General features: G+C 40.6%; 1 long non-coding RNA gene across 2 annotated transcripts in view; it reads right to left on the reverse strand.

Annotated features, from left to right (window-relative positions):
* Positions 1-24206, reverse strand: part of LOC139387277 (uncharacterized) — a 41257-nt gene that overhangs the window by 2281 nt on the left and 14770 nt on the right. Inside the window, exons 2-4 of one of the 2 annotated variants that reach the window (XR_011629148.1) lie at positions 13847-13904; positions 13410-13503; positions 236-288 (exon numbers count right to left, since the gene is read on the reverse strand). This is a non-coding gene — a long non-coding RNA (uncharacterized lncRNA). The remainder of the gene's footprint in view (positions 1-235; positions 289-13409; positions 13504-13846; positions 13905-24206) is intronic. The other variant, XR_011629149.1, reaches the window with a different exon arrangement.

Consider the following 24206-nt stretch of genomic DNA (forward strand, 5'->3'; position numbering starts at 1 on the left):
CAACAGCACTGCAGACCTGCTTAAGGCCACCTCACTGTTCCAGCTGCAACGCTTTCATCTTTTTTTAGAAGCACATTTTCTCTAATGATTTCTGTACTGACAGAAGGTCTGTGTATGATCATAGCATAGCTGTTGCTCGGGGATATAGACTAGACATGCGTGTTATTTATTCCCAAATCTGGAAGGTATTTTGTGGAAGTATTTTCGACTCATTTCTAGGGGTGAAACAACTTACAGTGTCATTGGCAAGTTCTCTCTCGGGGTTCAAGTGTCCCGTCCAAGTAGAATCTGCTTGGGTTTAAAAAATAATAATAATTACAGCTAACCCCTGCATGAGTGTTTTTGCAAAATAGTAATTGTCCAATTTATCTCATAGAATGGTGAAACTCCCTGAAGATAAATACATGTGGGTGAATGGATATAGAGCAGCTGAGGTCAGTAGTTGACAGTAAACAGTCTACTGCCTCCTTGGAGATCAAATGAGTGCCATCATGCACTGATTCTCCTCAGGCTTTTGGTGATAAGAGTTAGCACAGTGAGCTTCTCCAGACCAGTGCTGCTGTCCTGCAGAGATAAATGGCTTCCTCTTTTGAAATGTCTTATACTCGTCATTTGGATAAGCAGCGTAATCAGCAAAACCCTTTTACTTTAAACCCATTACCCTCATTAATGTTAGGTCTGCTCTTCCAAGGAGGACAGCTCTTCTTTGCCCCCTCAGTCAGTGTGGACACAGTCCATGCTAAACCAACCTCACCTTCGAGTACAAGGACCAATGATACAGTGTCCATATTAGAACAGTCACATACAGTGGGGCAAAAAAGTACAGTGCATTGCGAAAGTATTCGGCCCCCTTGAACTTTGCGACCTTTTGCCACATTTCAGGCTTCAAACATAAAGATATAAAACTGTATTTTTTTGTGAAGAATCAACAACAAGTGGGACACAATCATGAAGTGGAACGACATTTAATGGATATTTCAAACTTTTTTAACAAATCAAAAAATAAAAAATTGGGTGTGCAAAATTATTCAGCCCCCTTAAGTTAACACTTTGTAGCGCCAGCTTTTGCTGCGATTACAGCTGTAAGTCGCTTGGGGTATGTCTCTATCAGTTTTGCACATTGAGAGACTGAAATTTTTTCCCATTCCTCCTTGCAAAACAGCTCGAGCTCAGTGAGGTTGGATGGAGAGCATTTGTGAACGGCAGTTTTCAGTTCTTTCCACAGATTCTCGATTGGATTCAGGTCTGGACTTTGACTTGGCCATTCTAACACCTGGATATGTTTATTTTTGAACCATTCCATTGTAGATTTTGCTGTAGATGTTTTGGATCATTGTCTTGTTGGAAGACAAATCTCCGTCCAAGTCTCAGGTCTTTTGCAGACTCCATCAGGTTTTCTTCCAGAATGGTCCTGTATTTGGCTCCATCCATCTTCCCATCAATTTTAACCATCTTCCCTGTCCCTGCTGAAGAAAAGCAGGCCCAAACCATGATGCTGCCACCACCATGTTTGACAGTGGGGATGGTGTGTTCAGGGTGATGAGCTGTGTTGCTTTTATGCCAAACATAACGTTTTGCATTGTTGCCAAAAAGTTCAATTTTGGTTTCATCTGACCAGAGCACCTTCTTCCACATGTTTGGTGTGTCTCCCAGGTGGCTTGTGGCAAACTTTAAACAACACTTTTTATGGATATCTTTAAGAAATGACTTTCTTCTTGCCACTCTTCCATAAAGGCCAGATTTGTGCAATATACGACTGATTGTTGTCCTATGGACAGAGTCTCCCACCTCAGCTGTAGATCTCTGCAGTTCATCCAGAGTGATCATGGGCCTCTTGGCTGCATCTCTGATCAGTTTTCTCCTTGTATGAGCTGAAAGTTTAGAGGGACGGCCAGGTCTTGGTAGATTTGCAGTGGTCTGATACTCCTTCCATTTCAATATTATCGCTTGCACAGTGCTTCTTGGGATGTTTAAAGCTTGGGAAATCTTTTTGTATCCACATCCGGCTTTAAACTTCTTCACAACAGTATCTCGGACCTGCCTGGTGTGTTCCTTGTTCTTCATGATGCTCTCTGCGCTTTTAACGGACCTCTGAGACTATCACAGTGCAGGTGCATTTATAAGGAGACTTGATTACACACAGGTGGATTGTATTTATCATCATTAGTGATTTAGGTCAACATTGGATCATTCAGAGATCCTCACTGAACTTCTGGAGAGAGTTTGCTGCACTGAAAGTAAAGGGGCTGAATAATTTTGCACGGCCAATTTTTCAGTTTTTGATTTGTTAAAAAAGTTTGAAATATCCAATAAATGTAGTTCCACTTCGTGATTGTGTCCCACTTGTTGTTGATTCTTCACAAAAAAATACAGTTTTATATCTTTATGTTTGAAGCCTGAAATGTGGCAAAAGGTCGCAAAGTTCAATGGGGCCGAATACTTTCGCAAGGCACTGTATTTAGTCAGCCACCAATTGTGCAAGTTCTCCCACTTAAAAAGATGAGAGAGGCCTGTAATTTTCATCATAGGTACACGTCAACTATGACAGACAAAATTAGAGAGAAAAAATCCAGAAAATCACATTGTAGGATTTTTTATTAATTTATTTGCAAATTATGGTGGAAAATAAGTATTTGGTCACTTACAAACAAGCAAGATTTCTGGCTCTCACAGACCTGTAACTTCTTCTTTAAGAGGCTCCTCTGTCCTCCACTCATTACCTGTATTAATGGCACCTGTTTGAACTTGTTATCAGTATAAAAGACACCTGTCCACAACCTCAAACAGTCACACTCCAAACTCCACTATGGCCAAGACCAAAGAGCTGTCAAAGGACACCAGAAACAAAATTGTAGACCTGCACCAGGCTGGGAAGACTGAATCTGCAATAGGTAAGCAGCTTGGTTTGAAGAAATCAGCTGTGGGAGCAATTCATAGGAAATGGAAGACATACAAGACCACTGATAATCTCCCTCGATCTGGGGCTCCATGCAAGATCTCACCCCGTGAGGTCAAAATGATCACAAGGACGGTGAGCAAAAATCCCAGAACCACACGGGGGGACCTAGTGAATGACCTGCAGAGAGCTGGGACCAAAGTAACAAAGCCTACCATCAGTAACACACTACGCCGCCAGGGACTCAATTCCTGCAGTGCCAGACGTGTCCCCCTGCTTAAGCCAGTACATGTCCAGGCCCGTCTGAAGTTTGCTAGAGAGCATTTGGATGATCCAGAAAAAGATTGGGAGAATGTCATATGGTCAGATGAAACCAAAATATAACTTTTTGGTAAAAATTCAACTCGTCGTGTTTGGAGGACAAAGAATGCTGAGTTGCATCCAAAGAACACCATACCTACTGTGAAGCATGGGGGTGGAAACATCATGCTTTGGGGCTGTTTTTCTGAAAAGGGACCAGGACGCTGATCTGTGTAAAGGAAAGAATGAATGGGGCCATGTATTGTGAGATTTTGAGTGAAAACCTCCTTCCATCAGCAAGGGCATTGAAGATGAAACGTGGCTGGGTCTTGATCCCAAACACACCGCCCGGGCAACGAAGGAGTGGCTTCGTAAGAAGCATTTCAAGGTCCTGGAGTGGCCTAGCCAGTCTTGCCCAGCAACAGCCCCAAAACATCACTGCTCTAGAGGAGATATGCATGGAGGAATGGGCCAACATACCAGCAACAGTGTGTGTGAACCTTGGGAAGACTTACAGAAAATAGTTTGACCTCTGTCATTGCCAACAAAGGGTATATAACAAAGTATTGAGATAAACTTTTGTTGTTGACAAAATACTTATTTTCCACCATCATTTACAAATAAATTCATTAAAAATCCTACAATGTGATTTTCTGGACTTTTAAAAAAAATGTTGTCTGTCATAGTTGAAGTGTACCTATGATGAAAATGACAGGCCTCTCTCATCTTTTTAAGTGGGAGAACTTGCACAATTGGTGGCTGACTAAATACTTTTTTGCCCACTGTATCTCCAACGTACGTTAAGGCTCTTTTTCATTGTCAGCCGATCATCAATTGCATTTTCAGTGTCTGTTGTTATTAAAGTGACTGTTGACTTTTTCACAGTTTTTTTGTGTTTTTTTGCTCATGTCATCTCAGAGTGGACGTGATATTTATAGACAATAGAGACTATGATATACAGTTGAAGTTGGAAGTTTACAAACACCTAGGCTAAATACATTTAAACTCAGTTTTTCATAATTCCTGACATTTAATCCTAGCAAAAATTATCTGTCTTAGGTCAGTTAGGATCACCACTTTATTTTAGGAATGTGAAATGTTAGAAAAATAGTACAGAGAATGATTTATTTCAGCTTTTATTTCTTTCATCACATTCCCAGTGGGTCAGAAGTTTACATACACTCAATAACTATTTGGTAGCATTGACTTTAATTTGTTTAACTTGAGTCAAATGTTTTGGGTAGCCGACCACAACTTTGGAAGTATGCTTGGGGTCATTGGCCATTTGAAGACACATTTGCAACCAAGCTTTAACTTCCTGACTGATGTCTTGAGATGTTGCTTCAATATATCCACCTAATTTTCCTTGCTCATGATGCCATCTATTTTGTGAAGTGCACCAGTCCCCCCTGCAGCAAAGCACCCCCACAACGTGATGTTGTCACCCCGTGCTTCATGGTTGGGATGATGTTCTTTGGCTTACAAGCCTCCCCCTTTTTCCTCCAAACATAACGATGGTCATTATGGCCAAACAGTTCTATTTTTGTTCCATCAGACCAGAGGACATTTCTCCAAAATGTACGATCTTTGTCCCCATGTGCAGTTGCAATCCATAGTCTGGCTTTTTTATGGGGGTTTGGAGCAGTGGCTTCTTCCTTGCTGAGTGGCCTTTCAGGTTATGTCGATATAGGACTCGTTTTACTGTGGATGTAGATACTTTTATACCTGTTTCCTCCAGCATCTTCACAAAGTCCTTTGTTGTTGTTCTGGGATTGATTTGCACGTTCGCACGTTTTCGCACCAGTACGTTCATCTCTATGAGACAGAACGTGTCTCCTTCCTGAGCGGGATGACGGCTGCATGGTCCCATGGTGTTTACTTGCGTACTATTGTTTGTACAGATGAACGTGGTACCTTCAGGCGTTTGGAAATTGCTCCCAAGGATGAACCAGACTTGTGGAGGTCTACAATTTTTTTTCTGAGGACTTGGCTGATTTCTTTTGATTTTCCCATGATGTCAAGCAAAGAGGCACTGAGTTTGAAGGTAGGCCTTGAAATACATCCACAGGTACACCTCCATTTGACTCAAATTATGTCAATTAGCCTATCAGAAGCTTCTAAAGCCATGGTATAATTTTCTGGAATTTTCCAAACTGTTTAAAGGCACAGTCAACCTAGTGTATGTAAACTTCTGATCCACTGGAATTGTGATACAGTTGTCTGTAAACAATTGTTGTAAAAAATTACTTGTGTCATGCACAAAGTAGATGTCCCAAACGACTTGCCAAAACTCTAGTTTGTTAACGATGCATTTGTGGAGTAGTTGAAAAACGAGTTTTAATGACTCCAACCTAAGTGTATGTAAACTTCCGACTTCAACTGTACTTCATTGACAAAGAAAAGCAGGTTCAGAAATATCGCCAAGGTCCTTTAATTCTCTCGTCCGATTACAGTCTTGTCTCTTAAGCTCTAAAGTTAAATACACAAATATCAAGGTTATAAAGGAAATCCATAGCTGCACGTTTCATATGTTTGAGATAAATGCAATCTATTGGAACTTGGGATGTCCACATTTTTCAAAGGCATGCAGCAGACAGAGGAGAAACTACAAGGCGTCATTGAGACTGAAGACAGGACTTTATAAATATCGAAAGCAGATGTTAATGGGATGCCTAAAATTGCTAAAAGACATAAAATGTTTTCTATTCACTAAAGTGCTGTGATGTATTGCCTTAACATCCACTTCAAAGGTTGGTCCGTGTAACATGGGACCTCACAAATCAGTGACGGCCCAGTACTTACAAGGTATAAGACACTGTATCGGTACTTATGTGGCCTTTCATCACCAAGTATTATAGTATAACACTAACACTCAATTATATTAGCAAGGGGGACATTAAAAAATAAGTGTGTGTTGGCCGGATATCCCTTTTGGCTGCTATATGAGTATGACAGCAATAGAATGTTAGACATCCTGAAATTCTATAGCTAGCATACCTCCTTTGAACAATAAGGAACATGTGTTTGTTAACACCTATGCTGCAGCTCCTACATTCTTTCAGCAGAGTTCATATGGTTGCAGACTTAAACCGTCACCCTTTCCATTGATCTGTGTAATTACATTACATTTACAGTTAGATACAGCATAACTACACTGTGGTTACATAATGTACAGTATTTATTGTTTTATTGTTCTAACAAATATGTGCTTGGATTCATAGCATGTCATTCTCTCTCTAAAGAAATTATTTTTCTTCTATCGCTGCTGCTTTTTCATGGCTGTAGCCAATTGTTAAACATGATTAAAGACACATTCCTTGGAGATATTTAATTTAGTATGGATAAAGATTTTCCACTCAAATAAATAATCAAGTGGTGTCAAAATCACAAAGCACCCAGCATAAGCTTTCCTGCTGTTTTTAATATACAGTTGTCCAGAGTAACTGAAGAAATTGCCACATACGGTTTCACTTAAACCACTGCTGTTTAGGCCCTGTTAGAGGAGGTCATTTCACTGATTTCCATAAATGCAATAACATAATGGACTTCAACTATATTTTGTTCAGACTATTTTTTTAATCTCCTTCCCTTCTATCGTAGGCCATTCTCTCAATTACAGCCACTTCTGACAATAAAGATTGTTAATGCATTCAAAATAGGGCTATTCTTCATAAAAACAGATTCATATCAGCATTTCAATCTATGTAGATAAAAAGCCACATTTTTCACTCGTTAGTGAGAAATAGTTGGGTGGTTGTAATAATATCCACAGGACTCTCTAATAGTGAAACCCTACACTTCATCACCAACAGAGTAATCATGGACTTAATGCGTAGGCACGTTGTTAACATTTGCAGTAACTTCCATGATGCCAGGTAAAGGCTCTCAGATCCTGATTACAGTATGCATGGGATCCCAGAACAATCAGTGATGTTGGATCTGAGGTCCCATGTTTTCAATTGGCCACTTTGCTGGAATGTTTGTCTGAGTGGGTTTGTACGTTACATGGCTATCAAACTCATTCATTTTGAGAGACGGATGAAAAACTCTTTCTGACTCAAACTAAGAAAAGAATTGGAGGCCAACGTCATGTACTAATTGTGATACCAAATTCTCTCCTGGCTTGTCATGTTATTAAGACATATTTGAATATAATTAAAGATATTTTGATAGAATAGAACAGCAGTATATGAAAAATGTCTTAACAAATTGTTCAAGTTCAAGACCATGTCAGCAAGACGACTGTGCAGAGGAATGAAACCTGGCGCTGTCACTATACTTTTATCAATCATATTCTGATCCTAATCCTAACACAGTGTGGGGACCTTATAATATGGACTTAAATAGGAATGAATTATTGACATTACCATGACCATGGGCAATAATTTATGATGTCTCTCTCTTTTTCACCACGATGAAGACAAATTAAAATACAGCAAAAGCTCTGAAGAATTATGGACTGAATGTTTGTCAGATGTCAAATAGACTATGGCATAAATTCAATCAGTTCTGCATTAACTCGCGATAACCGAATATGTCATTGTTTTTATTTTGCTGATGTTGGAGTTTAACTGTTAGAGCTGTCAAATCAGTCAATGGGTGCTCTTGTGGTCATTGTCACAAAACAACACCTGTCCCAGAACAAAAACGTGTAGACCAGCAGTATTCAAACTTGTTCAGCGAGGCCGCCATTTTTTTGGCCCGAAGTTCTGGGGACCCCATTTTTCTCTCAAGAATTTCTTGCGACACCAGCCTATCCCAAATCTAATGACAACCTTAAAATCTGTCAATTACATTTTTTACATCAACAAATAACCTTCAAATCTCTTATCAAAATGAAATTAAACCAATAAATACATTTACTTAATAAAATTGAAAAATAAAATAAAATGAAAAAATATAGATTTTTTTCTCAAAAACTTTTGTATATTGTCACGTACAATAAATGGTACAATTTCCTGTTACCAAAAATACAGTACCTGTCAAACGTTTGGATACACAGATTTTCTTTATTTGTACTATAATCTACACTGTAGAATATTAGTGAGCCATGAAAACTATGAAATAACACATATGGAATCATGTAGTAACCAAAAAAGTGTTGAACAAACCAGCATTCTCTCAATCAGCTTCATGAGGTAGTCACCTGGAATGCATTTCAATTAACAGGGGTGCCTTGTTAAAAGTTAATTTGTGGATTTTATTTCCTTCTTAATGCATTTGAGTTGTGTTGTGTTGTGACAAGGTAGAGGTGGTATACAGAAGATAGCCTATTTGGAAGGAAGACCCAGAGTTACCTCTGCTGCAGAGGATAAGTTCATTACAGTTAATTGCACTTCAGAAATTGCAACCCAAATGAATGCTTCACAGAGTTCAAGTAACACACACATATCAACCTCAACTGTTCAGAGGAGACTGTGTGAATCAGGACTTCAAGGTCGAATTGCTGGTGACACTTTCTGTGATTTATTTAGAATTCAAGGCACACTTAACCAGCATGGCTACCACAGCGTTCTGCAGCGATACACCATCCCATCTGGTTTGTGCTTAGTGGGAATATCATTTGTTTTTCAACAGGACAATGACCCAACACATCTCCAGGCTGTGTAAGGGGTATTTGACGAAGAAGGAGAGTGATGGAGTGCTGTGTCAGATGACCTGGCCTCCACAATCACCCAACCTTAACCCAATTGAGATGGTTTGGGATGAGTTGGACCTGAGAGTGAAGGAAAAGCAGCCAACAAGTGCTCAGTATATGTGGGAACTCCTTCAAGACTGTTGGAAAAGCATTCCAGGTGAATCTGTTTGAGAGAATGCCAAGAGTGTACAAAGCTGTCATCAAGGCAAATGGTGGCTACTTTGAAGAATCTAAAATATATTTTGATTGTTTAATACTTTTTTGGCTAATACATTTTCCCATATGTGTTATTTAATTGTTTTGATGTCTTCACAATTATTCTACAATATAGAAAATAGTACAAATAAAGAAAAACCCTTGAATGAGTAGGTGTAACCAAACTTTTGACAGGTACTGTATATTAAAAAAACATATATTATTATTGCAATTTTGGCGACGAATGTCGGTTATCACGTGTTAAAGCTGAACAATTTGAATGTAGGCCAATGTTAGCTATATCACAGGTATTCATGACTAGATTCAAACTGCACTCAATGTCCTGCAAATGTTCACACCCTCCGTGTTGAAGGCATTCAGCCAGTTACGAAGGCAGTGTTTAAGGCAGCCCAATTCTGATTTCCACCCCCCGCCCCCCCCAACTAATTGGTCTTTTGACCAATCACATCAGATCTTTTCACATCAGATCTGATCTGATTGCTCAAAAGACCAATTTGTGAAAAAAGCATTGGTCTTCCTGTGTAAACATAGCCTAAGAAGATTTTGTTTCATTATACCAGTCTTGAGTGTTATGTTAGGAAAGTGTAACACAGCATTATTATTTCCTTTATCTCATCGCTGCTGTGTGGTCTTAATCCGCGTTAGTTGTCTTTGCCCAGTAGCTTGGAGGAGGCTTTGGTAATGAAAGTCAGTCAGTGTTTTGTCCACAACTTCTCGACTTCCGTGGGTTCCTTAGAAAGTGAAAAGCTCTAATTAAGCTCTATTGAGAAAGGAGAATGCCAGTGTTGTGTGGGGGGCCTAGGTTGCTATTGAGGAGGTGGTTGGTTGGTGGGATAGTTTCTGACACAGGAAATGTCATAGTCATCCTAGAAATTCCTGATTCCTAATTCCTCATCAACTTGAAGAGTCGTGAATACGTGCTGTCTCCTGACCAATGTTATGTCTGCTTGACAGCCTTGTAAAACATTCAGCAGGTCAATTAAAGGATGTTCTACCAATCAATGTTTTCCATTTGTCTTTTTTGCTGGCCTTTTAATTTTCTACCGACTTTTATTAACTTTCTTTTTGCTTAAAAGGGCTCCCCGAAAATGGTGCATAATTTTGCACAATGTCATCCATTTTGTGTGATATATTACGTCCTGCAATTCTTATGATATGTTACGAATTTGTAAGTTATTTTGAAAGTATTGTTATTATACTTTATGCCATTACCAATCATACTAATCATACTAATCATAATCATCCAATTAAACATGATGAGGAAATGCACTGAAGACATCCTGCTTCTAGATAGCATACTAAGCAGGCAGCATCACCCTGCAGCCCTTATCAGTTGTGTGACCTCGAGTGCCATGCAGAGAACTCTTATTATCTGAGTTTGACCAATGATGTGACCCAGCTTGCTGCCGTGTCCTGTATCTTCAGACAGGAAGATACATGTGACTGCTTTGGGCAGCATCAAAATGAGAAGTGACATCATCGCGTGGTCCGCTAAACAGCAATCAGGCCTCTCTCTCTGCAGCCGCGCAATGCAATCCAGATGTGCATTTGATTAAAGGCTTAAACGAGATTGGAGAGGGTGAGAAGGCGGGGAGGTATACTATAGGTCAACCCCTGGATTCTAAAACAAAGAGATTTATAAATCTATTTTAAAACAAAAACACATGTCTGGAAATTCCCCCATGCAACCCCTGCTAGCTGCTCCCCCCCTCTCTTCCTCCTCATGCCTCCTCTTGGTTTGCAGCACTTGATAATCTGCATAAAAATTCCTGTTTAATTGTATCACCATTCACTCTGAGACATTACAGGTTTGGTGTAATAGCTGTGGGAAAATCAGATACTGAGGACTTATTATTCACTCATCCTACTGTTTTTACTCTTCAGAAATTGATTGTGTATAGGCACTGTTTTGTTTGCAACCAAGTAAACACGGACCCTAAATGATGAACATTAATCGTTATACAGAAGGATCTGCTTAATTATAACCACAAAAGCTCAGTTGGTAGAGCATGGCTCTTGCAATGCCAGATGTCTGAGGAAAAGACAGAAAAAATTGCTGAAGACACCAGTCACCGCAGCAATGGACTGTTCTCTCTGCTACCGTCCGGCAGGCGAGACACCGAGACAGCTTCTTTCCCCAAGCAATAAGACTGCTGAATAGCTAAACAACGGCTGCTCACCCGCTCCCACAGACTCTATGCTCACTCACAGGTCTACAGCCACTCATTCACACACACCTACACTGACACTCTAGCTCACATGCTCCGGCACACACACGCACATGCACGCACACGCACGCACACACACACACGCACGCACAAAAATACACACATTTATTGACACCATACACATATTATACAGTATCTTCAGAAAGTATTCACACTTTTTCCATATTTTGTTATTTTACAAAGTGGGTTTAAAATGGATTGAATTGTAATTTGTCAACGATCTACCCAAAATATTCTGCAATGTTAAAGTGAAAGAAAAATAATGTAACACTTTACTTGACACTGTAATTGACACTGTAATTGCGCACACATTGATGTTAGACATGCACCTATCCCAATGCTCTGTTGCTGATGACTGGGATGAATTCAGGAGCAGATTTCAGGACCAGGATAAGACACCCTCTTTTTGACTATGAGGGCATATAGGCCTATCTGGTTTAAATGATTATGATGGTCATAATGCTTCTTGACAGTGCCATAAAGTGTATTTCCTTAGTCCAAGTAAAGTGACACAGATGATCATAACGCTTCTTGACAATGTGATAAAGTGTATCTTTTTAGTCCAAGTAAAGTGACACAGGACGGTCATAATGATTCATGACAGTGTCATAGAGTGTATTTTCTACAAATGATTTAAAATATGATTAAAAAACAACAACAAAGGATTTAAGAAACAAACGTTCAAATGAAAGGAAACAAATTAGAATAAATATGGGTTTTGACACTCTTACGTAGGTGTCATAAGCAGCCATAAGATAACAAAATGTATGTCACAACATGTGTAAATATATGAGTCATGACAGTGTTATGAACATATTATGACAGGTTATGTCAGCTGTTATGACATATTATGACATACACTGGGTGCCAAGTGAAGTGTTAACAAAAAATAAAAACATTTAATTAATGGAGAAAAAAAAACATTTACATATTTTGATTTGATAAATATTCAACCCCCTGAGTCAATACATGTTAGAATCACCTTTGGCAGTGATTACAGCTGTGAGTCTTTCTGGGTAAGCCTCTAAGAGCTTTGCAAACATGGATTGTACAATATTTTCCCATTATTCTTTTTAAAATTCTTCAAACTCTGTTGAGTTGGTTGTTGATTATTGCTAGACAGCCATTTTAAAGTCTTGCCATAGATTTTCTTGCTGATTAAAGTCAAAACTGTAACCTAGGAACATTTAATGTCGTCTTGGTAAGTAACTCCACTGTATATTTGGCCTTGCGATTTAGGATATTGTCTTGCTGAATTTGTCTCCCAGTGTTGGAAAGCAGTCTGAACCAGGTTTTCCTCTAGAGCTTTGCCTGTGCTTAGCTCTAATCTTTTTCTATTTATCCCCCCCAAAATTCCCTAGTCCTTGCTGATGACAATCATACCCATAACATGATGCAGCCCCACCATGCTTAAATGCTTATTTTCACTCTGTAATTTAGTTTAGTATTGTGCTGTAAATACAATGTTATTGATCCATCCTCAGTTTTCTCCTATCACAGCCAAAACATAATTCCACTTTGACATTATGGGGTATTGGGTGTAGATCTAAATTGCCATTTGTAATTCAGGCTGTAACAAAACAAAGTGTGGAAAAAGTCAAGAGGTTTGAAAACGTTGTAATGGCAATGCATACACACACTCATCACCATGCACTCACCACTTACGCTGCTGCTATATTGATTATTATTGATTATTATTACCATTATTACTTATCCTGACATTTTTACACGTACATATATCTACCTCAACTACTCCAATAACCCTGCACATTGTAATTACGGTACTGGCACTGACCCTGAATATGGGTTGCATTCTCGTGTTTTTTGTGTGTTTTTTTCATACTTCTCATGTTCGTACTTTGTACTTCTTCTTACTTTATAATAGTACTTTATAAGATTACTTTATACTTTACTTTATATACTGTTTTACACCGGCTGTATCCTGTGCATGTGACATATCAACTTAAACATTTTAAACTTGATTCCCTGGACCACCCATACGTAATTATTTTTAACTTTTTTGTCTGTAAGTCACTTTGGATAAAACCATCTGCTAAATGGCATATCTTATTTTATATTCTAAAATGACAGCATTCCAACTGGTGACCTGAATTATAAAAAACACAGAGACCTTGAATCTTTCAAAGTGGTAGAGGCAGTAATTTGGCCCAGTCACCAAGGTCTGGTACCCTCTGCTCCAACTCTGAAGAGGCTTACTTTAATTTCTAGGTAAAAAAACAAACAAACAACACCTGTCACAAGAGGATGAATTAAGTATACACCATTTTTTCCCCTCTCTCGCCCTCCTGCATGGTATGACTCGTTATCCCCTGCGGCTGCAAGACGAGCCAAGCACTTCAGACCAGACCTGGGTTCAAACAGTACTTGACATGTTTAAAATAAAAACAAAGGGCAGGGTCTGCAGTTTTGCGCCAATCTATTGGTTGTATTGTGCCAGGCACGCTCAATCAAGCCCAGCTAAAGTATTGGAAATTATTTCAAATAGTATTTGAACCCAGGTCTCATTCAGACTGACCGCAACCTGAACTACCACATAAAATGACTCACCTGACACTGACTGCAAAGGCGTGGCCGTCCCTGCTCAGGCTCAGTTTTTCCCCCACCTCTGAGAAGAGAAGAGCCAATGTTTGAAACCAAAGCACAAATCCAGCCAGCTTCAAGCAATCCCAGTTGTTTGCTTTATTATACATATTGCTGATGCATGGTGGATGGATGTAAGGATGAAATATGAGAAAATTATGACTAGTTTGTTACCCGCAGTCTAAACTGTGCAAAACAGTTGAAAACTCTTCTAAGAGGGTGTCCTGTGGTCAAACAGGCTATGAGGTGAGGGCTGTGACGTCATGAGACGCTCCGACATCCGAATGTAGGAGCTTTTCTGTTATGTCCAGGCAACACTGTATTTAATAGAGGACTCCAAACCCTTGAAGCCAATGTGGGAACTCTACTATGGTGTGCATTTTAGGACACCCTCAGCTTCAAGCCACCAAGGGTGTCCTAAAATGTACACTGAAACCCCCTCTCCATGTTAAGCAGCATGCTACACCCACTCCAGGGAAGAGGAAATCATCACTCACTGTCTGTGCTGTAATCACAGTTACTATGATGCTATCTGTTGGTATAAGCTTGACTCCTGCCACGCATGCAGGCTATTCTGTTAGGGTGGAGGCTGGGGGAGGCTGTGCAGGACCTTTAGGCAGGGCAGGGTAAGTGACTCAGAGAGAGAGAGAGAGTGGTTGTGTTGGTGCAGTAGGAGGTGAGCATGACGTAAAGTAAAACACTTTACATAAACAGGAAAACAGGGAGTGCATGAGGCCTGCTAGATGTGTGCAAATAGATTGTGCTACCTGTCCTTTAATGGTGTTAAGATTAACTCATTGGTTCACAGTGCATATTAAGACAGTAAAAAATAGGCAAAAGTAGATGTTTCTGGTTAATTACTCTTAATTAATTTCCGGGTTAGCAATAGCCACAAATCTGGGAGATGCTAATTTCCACCCATTTACTAGATGCATCGGACCTGCTTAATTACAAATATTTTGACATTCTGAAGTGGAATGTTCAAACCTGAAGAAACCATCCACTGAAGGGCATCCATTGGAGTTGCATGTAGCAACAATGGCCACCATTTCAAGCTGAGCTAGCTAAACAACATGCTAGCTAGCGTCAATGAATGAGTCTTGTGTATCCAGTTATCTGTTATGATATGTAGAGGGTTGGGCGCCTGAGGAGGAGCAGGTTGCCGCTAGCTGAGTTACGGTGATTAGAGCTTCTATCTTAGTGAAACATAGCGGCTATAAAACACATCTCGTTCCACATCTACATGGTGGCAGGACACCCTTAATGATGATCGCTTAGGCATATGGTTTAAATGTTAATTGGCCACTAAGCCACCCAAGAAACAACAATATGGTCTGTCATTACGGATAATTCCTCAGTCATTATGCACCATCTCTGGAGACCTTCTCCCATTCATCACTTCCCTCATCAACTCATCTCTTACCACTGCCTGTAATACCTACATGTTTCAAGCATACCACCATAGTCCATGTTCCCAAGAATGCCAAGGTAACCTGTCTAAGTGACTATCACCACGTAGCACTCACATATCTCTCACATCAACACCATCATCCCAGACACCCTGGACCCACTCCAATTAGTATACCGCCCCAACAGATCCACGCAATCTCTATTGCACTCAGCACTGCCCTTTACCACCTGGACAAGAGGAACACCTATGTGAGAATGCTGTTAATTGAGCTCAGTGTTCAACATCATAGTGCCCTCCAAGCTCATCACTAAGCTAAGGACCCTGGAACTAAACACCTCCCTCTGCAAATGGATCCTGAACTTCCTGACGAGCCACCCTCAGGTAGTAAGGGTAGGCAACAACACATCCGCCACACTGACCCTCAACACGGGGGTTCCTCGGGTGTGTGATTAATCCCCTCCTGTACTCCCTGTTCACCCATAACTGCGTTGCCTTGTACTATTCCAACACCATCATTAAGGTTGCCAATGACACAACAGTTGAAGATCTGATCACCGACGATGATGAGACAGCCTATAGGGAGGTCAGAGACCTGGCAGTGTGGTGCCAGGACAACAACCTCTCCCTCAGCATCAAAGCAAGACAAAGGAGCTGATCGTGGACTACAGGAAACGGAGGGTCGAACACGTCCCCATTCACATCAACAGGGCTGTAGCGGAGCAGGTCAAGAGCTTCAAGTTCCTCGGTGTCCACATCACTAAGGATCTATCATGGTCCACACACACCAACACAGTCATGAAGACTGTTGTCCCACCTATCTATCTTAAGATGAATGCACTTACTCATATCATTAAAGAGGGTGCCAAGATGGCGGCTTGAACAGACGCTTTTTTACCGAGCTCCGTACCAAACTTCAGAAAGATTGTCATGCCAAGGACAACTTGCAGACTTGTTTACGTGTTGCTGTGCATTTTGTTGCCAACCTTACTTTGCTACCTGACAACTTTACGGTTTTTACTTTTTAATTACCGTTTATATTTTTGGTTTTTCCCTCAACTTTTTTTTTTCATTCAACTTTTTCACTCCAGACGCTTTATCTGGACATGGTTCGTCAGGACCTCCACCAGCCAAAGCTAAGTAGCAACATTAACATGATGCCTTCTAATTGCAGTCGCTGTGCTCATAATATACAGGAGAACGATCGCCTTACGGCGAGGATAGCTGTGCTACAAGCCCAGCTTCAGACGCAATCGTTAGGCAAGGGTAATTTCAGTGTAGGAAAGGATGAAACAGCGTCTGTGCCACCAGTAAGTACATATAGTAACGTTAGTATAAATCCCCTTGCACGGTCCCCGCATCCGGACAACTTTCTCACGGTTTCTGGAGGGAAATGCTGTAGGAATGCTCAACCGGTGTCGCTCATTCAGCCGACAGAAACTTTCAACCGGTTTTCCCCATTAAGCAACGAGTCGGAGTCAGAGGCCGAGCCTTCTCTTGTCTCTACTCCTCCCGTTACGGGGTCTGAGATGCCGAAGCTTCCCACCGTTAGCTCTGACAAATTGTAAACTCTAGTCATTGTCGACTCCATTACCCACAGTATTAGACTTAAAACGAATCATCCAGCGATCATACACTGTTTACCAGGGGGCAGGGCTACCGATGTTAAGGCTAATCTGAAGATGGTGCTGGCTAAAGCTAAAACTGGCGAGTGTAGAGAATATAGAGATATTGTTATCCACGTCGGCACCAACGATGTTAGGATGAAACAGTCAGAGATCACCAAGCGCAACATAGCTTCAGCATGTAAATCAGCTAGAAAGATGTGTCGGCATCGAGTAATTGTCTCTGGCCCCCTCCCACTTAGGGGGAGTGATGAGCTCTAAAGCAGTCTCACAACTCAATCGCTGGTTGAAAACTGTTTTCTGCCCCTCCCAAAAGATATAATTTGTAGATAATTGGCCCTCTTTCTGGGACTCTTTTCTGGGACTCACCCACAAACAGGACCAAGCCTGACCTGTGCTCTCATCTTATCTACCAACATAGACAGGGCTCTAACTCCTCTAGCTCCACAATGAAATAGGGTGCAGGCCAGGCAACAGGCTGTTAGCCAGCCTGCCAGCATAGTGGAGTCTGCTACTAGCACAGTCAGTGTAGTCAGCTCAGCTATCCCCATTGAGACCGTGTCTGTGCCTCGACCTAGGTTGGGCAAAACTAAACATGGCGGTGTTCACCTTAGCAATCTCACTAGGATAAAGACCTCCTCCATTCCTGTCATTATTGAAAGAGATCATGATACCTCACATCTCAAAATAGGGCTACTTAATGTTAGATCCCTTACTTCAAAGGCAATTTTAGTCAATGAACTAATCTCTGATCATAATCTTGATGTGATTGGCCTGACTGAAACATGGTTTAAGCCTGATGAATTTACTGTGTTAAGAGGCCTCACCTCCTGGCTACACTAGTGACCATATCCCCCATGCATCCCGCAAAGGCGGAGGTGTTGCTAACATTTATGATAGCAAATTTCAATTTACAAATTTCAATTTCAATTTACATTTTCGTCTTTTGAGCTTCTAGTCATGAAATCTATGCAGCCTACTCAATCACTTTTTATAGCTACTGTTTACAGGCCTCCTGGGCCATATACAGCGTTCCTCATTGAGTTCCCTGAATTCCTATCGGACCTTGTAGTCATAGCAGATAATATTCTAATCTTTGGTGATTTAAATATTCACATGGAAAAGTTCACAGACCCACTCCAAAAGGCTTTCGGAGCCATCATCGACTCAGTGGGTTTTGTCCAACATGTGTCTGGACCTACTCACTGTCACAGTCATACTCTGGACCTAGTTTTGTCCCATGGAATAAATGTTGTGGATCTTAATGTTTTTCCTCATAACCCTGGACTATCAGACCACCATTTTATTACGTTTGCAATTGCAACAAATAATCTGCTCAGACCCCAACCAAGGAACATCAAAAGTCGTGCTATAAATTCACATACAACACAAAGATTCCTTGATGTCCTTCCAGACTCCCTCTGTCTACCCAAGGACACCAGAGGACAAAAATCAGTTAACCACCTAACTGAGGAACTCAATTTAACCTTGCGCAATACCCTAGACGCAGTTGCACCCCTAAAAACTAAAAACATTTCTCATAAGAAACTAACTCCCTGGTATACAGAAAATACCCGAGCTCTGAAGCAAGCTTCCAGAAAATTTGTACGGAAATGGCGCCACATCAAACTGGAAGTCTTCCGACTAGCTTGGAAAGACAGTACCGTGCAGTATCGAAGAGCCCTTACTGCTGCTCAATCATCCTATTTTTCCAACTTAATTGAGGAAAATAAGAACAATCCGAAATTCCTTTTTGATACTGTCGCAAAGCTAACTAAAAAGCAGCATTCCCCAAGAGAGGATGGCTTTCACTTCAGCAGTAATAATTTCATGAACTTCTTTGAGGAAAAGATCATGATTATTAGAAAGCAAATTACGGACTCCTCTTTAAATCTATTCCTTCAAAGCTCAGTTGTCCTGAGTCTGCACAACTCTGCCAGGACCTAGGATCAAGAGAGACACTCAAGTGTTTTAGTACTATATCTTTTGGCACAATGATGAAAAGCTGCATACTGGACCCTATTCAAACTAAACTACTGAAAGAGCTGCTTCCTGTGCTTGGCCCTCCTATGTTGAACATAATAAACGGCTCTCTATCCACCGGATGTGTACCAAACTCACTAAAAGTGGCAGTAATAAAGCCTCTCCTGAAAAAGCCAAACCTTGACCCAGAAAATATAAAAAACTATCGGCCTATATCGAATCTTCCATTCCTCTCAAAAAAATTTGAAAAGGCTGTTGCGCAGCAACTCACTGCCTTCCTGAGGACAAACAGTGTATACGAAATGCTTCAGTCTGGTTTTAGACCCCATCATAGCACTGAGACTGCACTTGTGAAAGTGGTAAATTACCTTTTAATGGCATCAGACCGAGGCTCTGCATCTGTCCTCGTGCTCCTAGACCTTAGTGCTGCTTTTGATACCATCGATCACCACATTCTTTTGGAGAGATTGGAAACCCAAATTGGTCTACACGGACAAGTTCTGGCCTGGTTTAGATCTTATTGTCGGAAAGATATCAGGTTGTCTCTGTGAATGGTTTGACAAATCAACTGTACATTTCGGTGTTCCTCAAGGTTCCGTTTTAGGACCACTATTGTTTTCACTATATATTTTACCTCTTGGAGATGTCATTCGAAAACATAATGTTAACTTTCACTGCTATGCGGATGACACACAGCTGTACATTTCAATGAAACATGGTGAAGCCCCAAAATTGCCCTCGCTAGAAGCATGTGTTTCAGACATAAGGAAGTGGATGGCTGAAAACGTTCTACTTTTAAACTCGGACAAAACAGAGAAGCTTGTTCTAGGTCCCAAGAAACAAAGAGATCTTCTGTTGAATCTGACAATTAATCTTAATGGTTGTACAGTCGTCTCAAATAAAACTGTGAAGTAACTCGGCGTTACTCTGGACCCTGATCTCTCTTTTGAAGAACATATCAAGACTGTTTCAAGGACAGCTTTTTTCCATCTACGTAACATTGCAAAAATCTGAAACTTTCTGTCCAAAAATGATGCAGAAAAATTAATCCATGCTTTTGTCACTTCTAGGTTAGACTACTGCAATGCTCTACTTTCCGGCTACCCGGATAAAGCACTAAATAAACTTCAGTTAGTGCTAAATACGGCTGCTAGAATCCTGACTAGAACCAACAAATTTGATCACATTCCTCCAGTGCTGGCCTCCCTACACTGGCTTCCTGTCAAGGCAAGGGCTGATTTCAAGGTTTTACTGCTAACCTACAAAGCATTACATGGGCTTGCTCCTACCTATCTCTCTGATCCTGCCGTACATATCTACACGTACGCAACGGTCACAAGACGCAGGCCTCCTAATTTTCCCTAGAATTTCTAAGCAAACAGCTGGAGGCAGGGCTTTCTCCTATAGAGCTCCATTTTTATGGAATGGTCTACCTACCCATGTGAGAGACGCAAACTCGGTCTCAACCTTTAAGTCTTTACTGAAGACTCATCTCTTCAGTGGGTCATATGATTGAGTGTAGTCTGGCCCAGGAGTGTGAAGGTGAACGGAAAGGCTCTGGAGCAGCGAACCGCCCTTGCTGTCTCTGCCTGGCCGGTTCCCCTCTTTCCACTGGGATTCTCTGCCTCTAACCCTATTACAGGGGCTGAGTCACTGGCTTACTAGGGCTCTTTCATACCGTCCCTAGGAGGGGTGCGTCACTTGAGTGGGTTGAGTCACTGATGTGATCTTCCTGTCTGGGTTGGCGCCTCCCCTTGGGTTGTGCCGTGGCGGAGATCTTTGTGGGCTATACTCGGCCTTGTCTCAGGATGGAAAGTTGGTGGTTGAAGATATCCCTCTAGTGGTGTGGGGGCTGTGCTTTGGCAAAGTGGGTGGGGTTATATCCTTCCTGTTTGGCCCTGTCCGGGGGTGTCATCGGATGGGGCCACAGTGTCTCCTGACCCCTCCTGTCTAAGCCTCCAGTATTTATGTTGCAGTAGTTTATGTGTCGGGGGGCTAGGGACAGTTTGTTATACCTGGAGTACTTCTCCTGTCCTATCCGGTGTCCTGTGTGAATTTAAGTATGCTCTCTCTAATTCTCTCTTTCTTTCTCTCTCTCGGAGGACCTGAGCCCTAGGACCATGCCTCAGGACTACCTGACATGATGACTCCTTGCTGTCCCCAGTCCACCTGGCTGTGCTGCTGCTCCAGTTTTAACTGTTCTGCCTGTGATTATTATTATTTGACCATGCTGGTAATTTATGAACATTTGAACATCATGGCCATGTTCTGTTATAATCTCCACCCGGCACAGCCAGAAGAGGACTGGCCACCCCACATAGCCTGGTTTCTCTCTAGGTTTGTTCCTAGGTTTTGGCCTTTCCATGGAGTTATTCCTAGCCACCGTGCTTCTACACCTGCATTGCTTGCTGTTTGGGGTTTTAGGCTGGGTTTCTGTACAGCACTTTGAGATATCAGCTGATGTACGAAGGGCTATATAAATAAATTTGATTTGATTTGATTTGATACTGTAAGTCACTCTGGATATGAGCTTCTGCTAAATGACTAACATCTCAATGTAAATGTAATTAAAATATGGATACATCATGCAATAATTGGCAACTTTAAGCAATTCATTTTTTGTATATCTTTGTTTTGAAGATATGAAAATCTAAATCAGTAAACAAACTTATGCAATGTATTTTACCTCTAAGTAGTGGATACCAACACAACACTTGCAGTGCAGTATAATATACTGGAATATGATTATAGGCTTATAGACATTGGTTTTACACTAATCATGCAGTGTTGGGACACTGCATGATTGAATCATTTGGGATGATTAGGGAAGCAGAGAGTAAAACAGAGAGGAAAAACCTTTCTCATTTCATCTCAACACGGAGCCATTGCTTCATGTCCTCTCCCTTTCTAACCAGGCCAAATAAAACAGAAACAAGTGGAAACTTTGACTTTGGTAAAATAGGAATACCTTATGTTATCCTGCCCTTTCAAAATTGCTTTCATGTTGAATTAATATTCATGATAATTGCCTAAAATTTGGGGGAAATGTATTTATTTCACAATAGCTGTGTCTCTAATTGACTCATGCTGGCCTCATGATTCACCTTCTCAATATTTAATTTTATGTATATTCAATATTTACATATATTTACTATGTTGTGTTAATGGATTATTATTGCCAACATTTCATTTACCTTTGCCCTAAAGAGAGGCCTATAGACATTTCCACAGAGAATAGATTAAATAGTAATCAAGCTACAGTCTATAACACTGTTATAAACAAGACTTGAGATGTGCAGAGTTCTAGAGATAGACCACAGCAACAGTACAGCATAGTAGTAAACAAGACTCATAGATTGATGTCCTCTAATCCATCATAATGTAGAATTGATGTCCTCTAATCCATCATAATGTAGAACATGTGTTTTACAGAAGTATACCCAGAAATAAGTATACCATTCGCTAATCAGGTGCTGCAGAGTGAGGATCTCAAGACAGTAAACCAATCATACTGTTTGCGTACGGCTTAGAAAAAAGCCTGGGAAATCCAAATATTCCAAATGACTGCAAATTCACCATGATAAATATTTAAACTGCAGCGTCAATTTTATAAAGATCACAATGCCGACTAGCTCATTTAAAGCAGTGAAACAAAACAAATATCTCCATCTCTGTTTAGACATCACAAATACATCTTATCAGCAGGGACTTCTCCATTCGAAACACAGCCAAAACTCTCTTTCCTCTCTGGTCCAATGAGACATGCCAAACCACTGTCCACCACTCAGGATGTCCAGGCCTTGTTTGAAGTTTATCTAACTTCCATGTGTATGCTCTGTCCCAAGGAGAGTGAGTACTCCCTCCTCATCATCCCACTACATGTTATTTGTTATGAAATGACACCTTCATATGCAGGGCCGGGAAATGACTGAACCGTTTGACTCAATTCACAATACTTTCAATCTGAAAGACACAATCAGTGGTAAATTTAACTAATAAATCATGATCGATTTTGGTGGACAACTATTAGCATTGTTTGGTCAATCTATGTAGATTGTTATTACATTAACTTTATCTAAATAGATTTGCAACTAATAACCCAAAAACATAACCTAAAATCCCAATATATATATATATATATATATATATATATAAAAAGCTAATATGTATGTGATATTTTGAAGCAAAGGCCTGCTTTAACAATAAGTAAAAGGTCACAAATATTGACCGGCCTTTCCAGTGGGTACTGATTTGATTCTAGTCTGTTTAGCTGGGATCAAACAGAGCAATTATCTCTATACCACAATATGTCTGCAAACACACATGGTATGCCATGGGCAATAACTGTCAAATTTCGCAGATGCTTGGTCAAACCATTATTGCTTTGAAACTATCCAGTGTTTACAAATGTCAAGGGTAAAGAGGCATTTCAGCTCAGCGATACATTTCACGCAGAATTGTTTGAATCTTCTAATGCATTTAGATATGCATTCAAACTTCTTTTGAAGATTGGTACTGCATATGGTTTTCTCTCCTCTCTTGAAATTGCACTGATATGTACCAGGTGTTTCTCTTTTCATGGTGCCCACTATGTGGAAAATATATGCACTCTTGTAGAAGAAATAATGAAGTACTACAGGGGACATGGTTTGTTCGAAAATTGAAAGTACTGTCATGTCGAATACGTTTAATTTTTTTGTCTGAAAGCCAAAGGTCAGTTGTGCTCATAAGATGTTTCTGTTATTAGAGAGGGGTTAAGGAAGGAACATTTATTGTTGTTTCAATTCCAAATTCCACGCTACTGTATGAAAAAAGTAAATGCAAGGCATAAACAAACCAACCAACCAAGAAAAAAAGGTTAGCATACGGGCAGCTTTGTTATTTTAACAAGGAAGGAAGGTGTGCTGGGTATTTCTCCTCCTTTACCCGCAAATTGTTGATGCAACAATTTTATTTCACTCACTGATACAGAGCGTTTTCCATTTTTGCAAAGTGGTTTCTGATATGATAAGTCTCTACTGAAAAGCATGCATGGAAACTATGGGAACAAGCTTATAAGCAATAAAATGGCAAAAGTCTTACTAGACTTTATTATTATTATTTAAAAGTAACCTTTATTTAACCAGGAAAGTCAGTTAAGAACAAATTCTTACTTACAATGACGGCCTACACTGGCCAAACCCGGACGATGCTGGGCCAATTGTGCGCCGCCCTATGGGACTCCCAATCACGGCCGGTTGTGATACAGCCTGGAATCGAACCAGGGTGTCTGTAGTGACAGCTCTATCACTGAGATGCAGTGCCTTAGACC

Source organism: Oncorhynchus clarkii, chromosome 28, assembly GCF_045791955.1.
Source record: "Oncorhynchus clarkii lewisi isolate Uvic-CL-2024 chromosome 28, UVic_Ocla_1.0, whole genome shotgun sequence".
Lineage (NCBI taxonomy): Eukaryota > Metazoa > Chordata > Actinopteri > Salmoniformes > Salmonidae > Oncorhynchus > Oncorhynchus clarkii.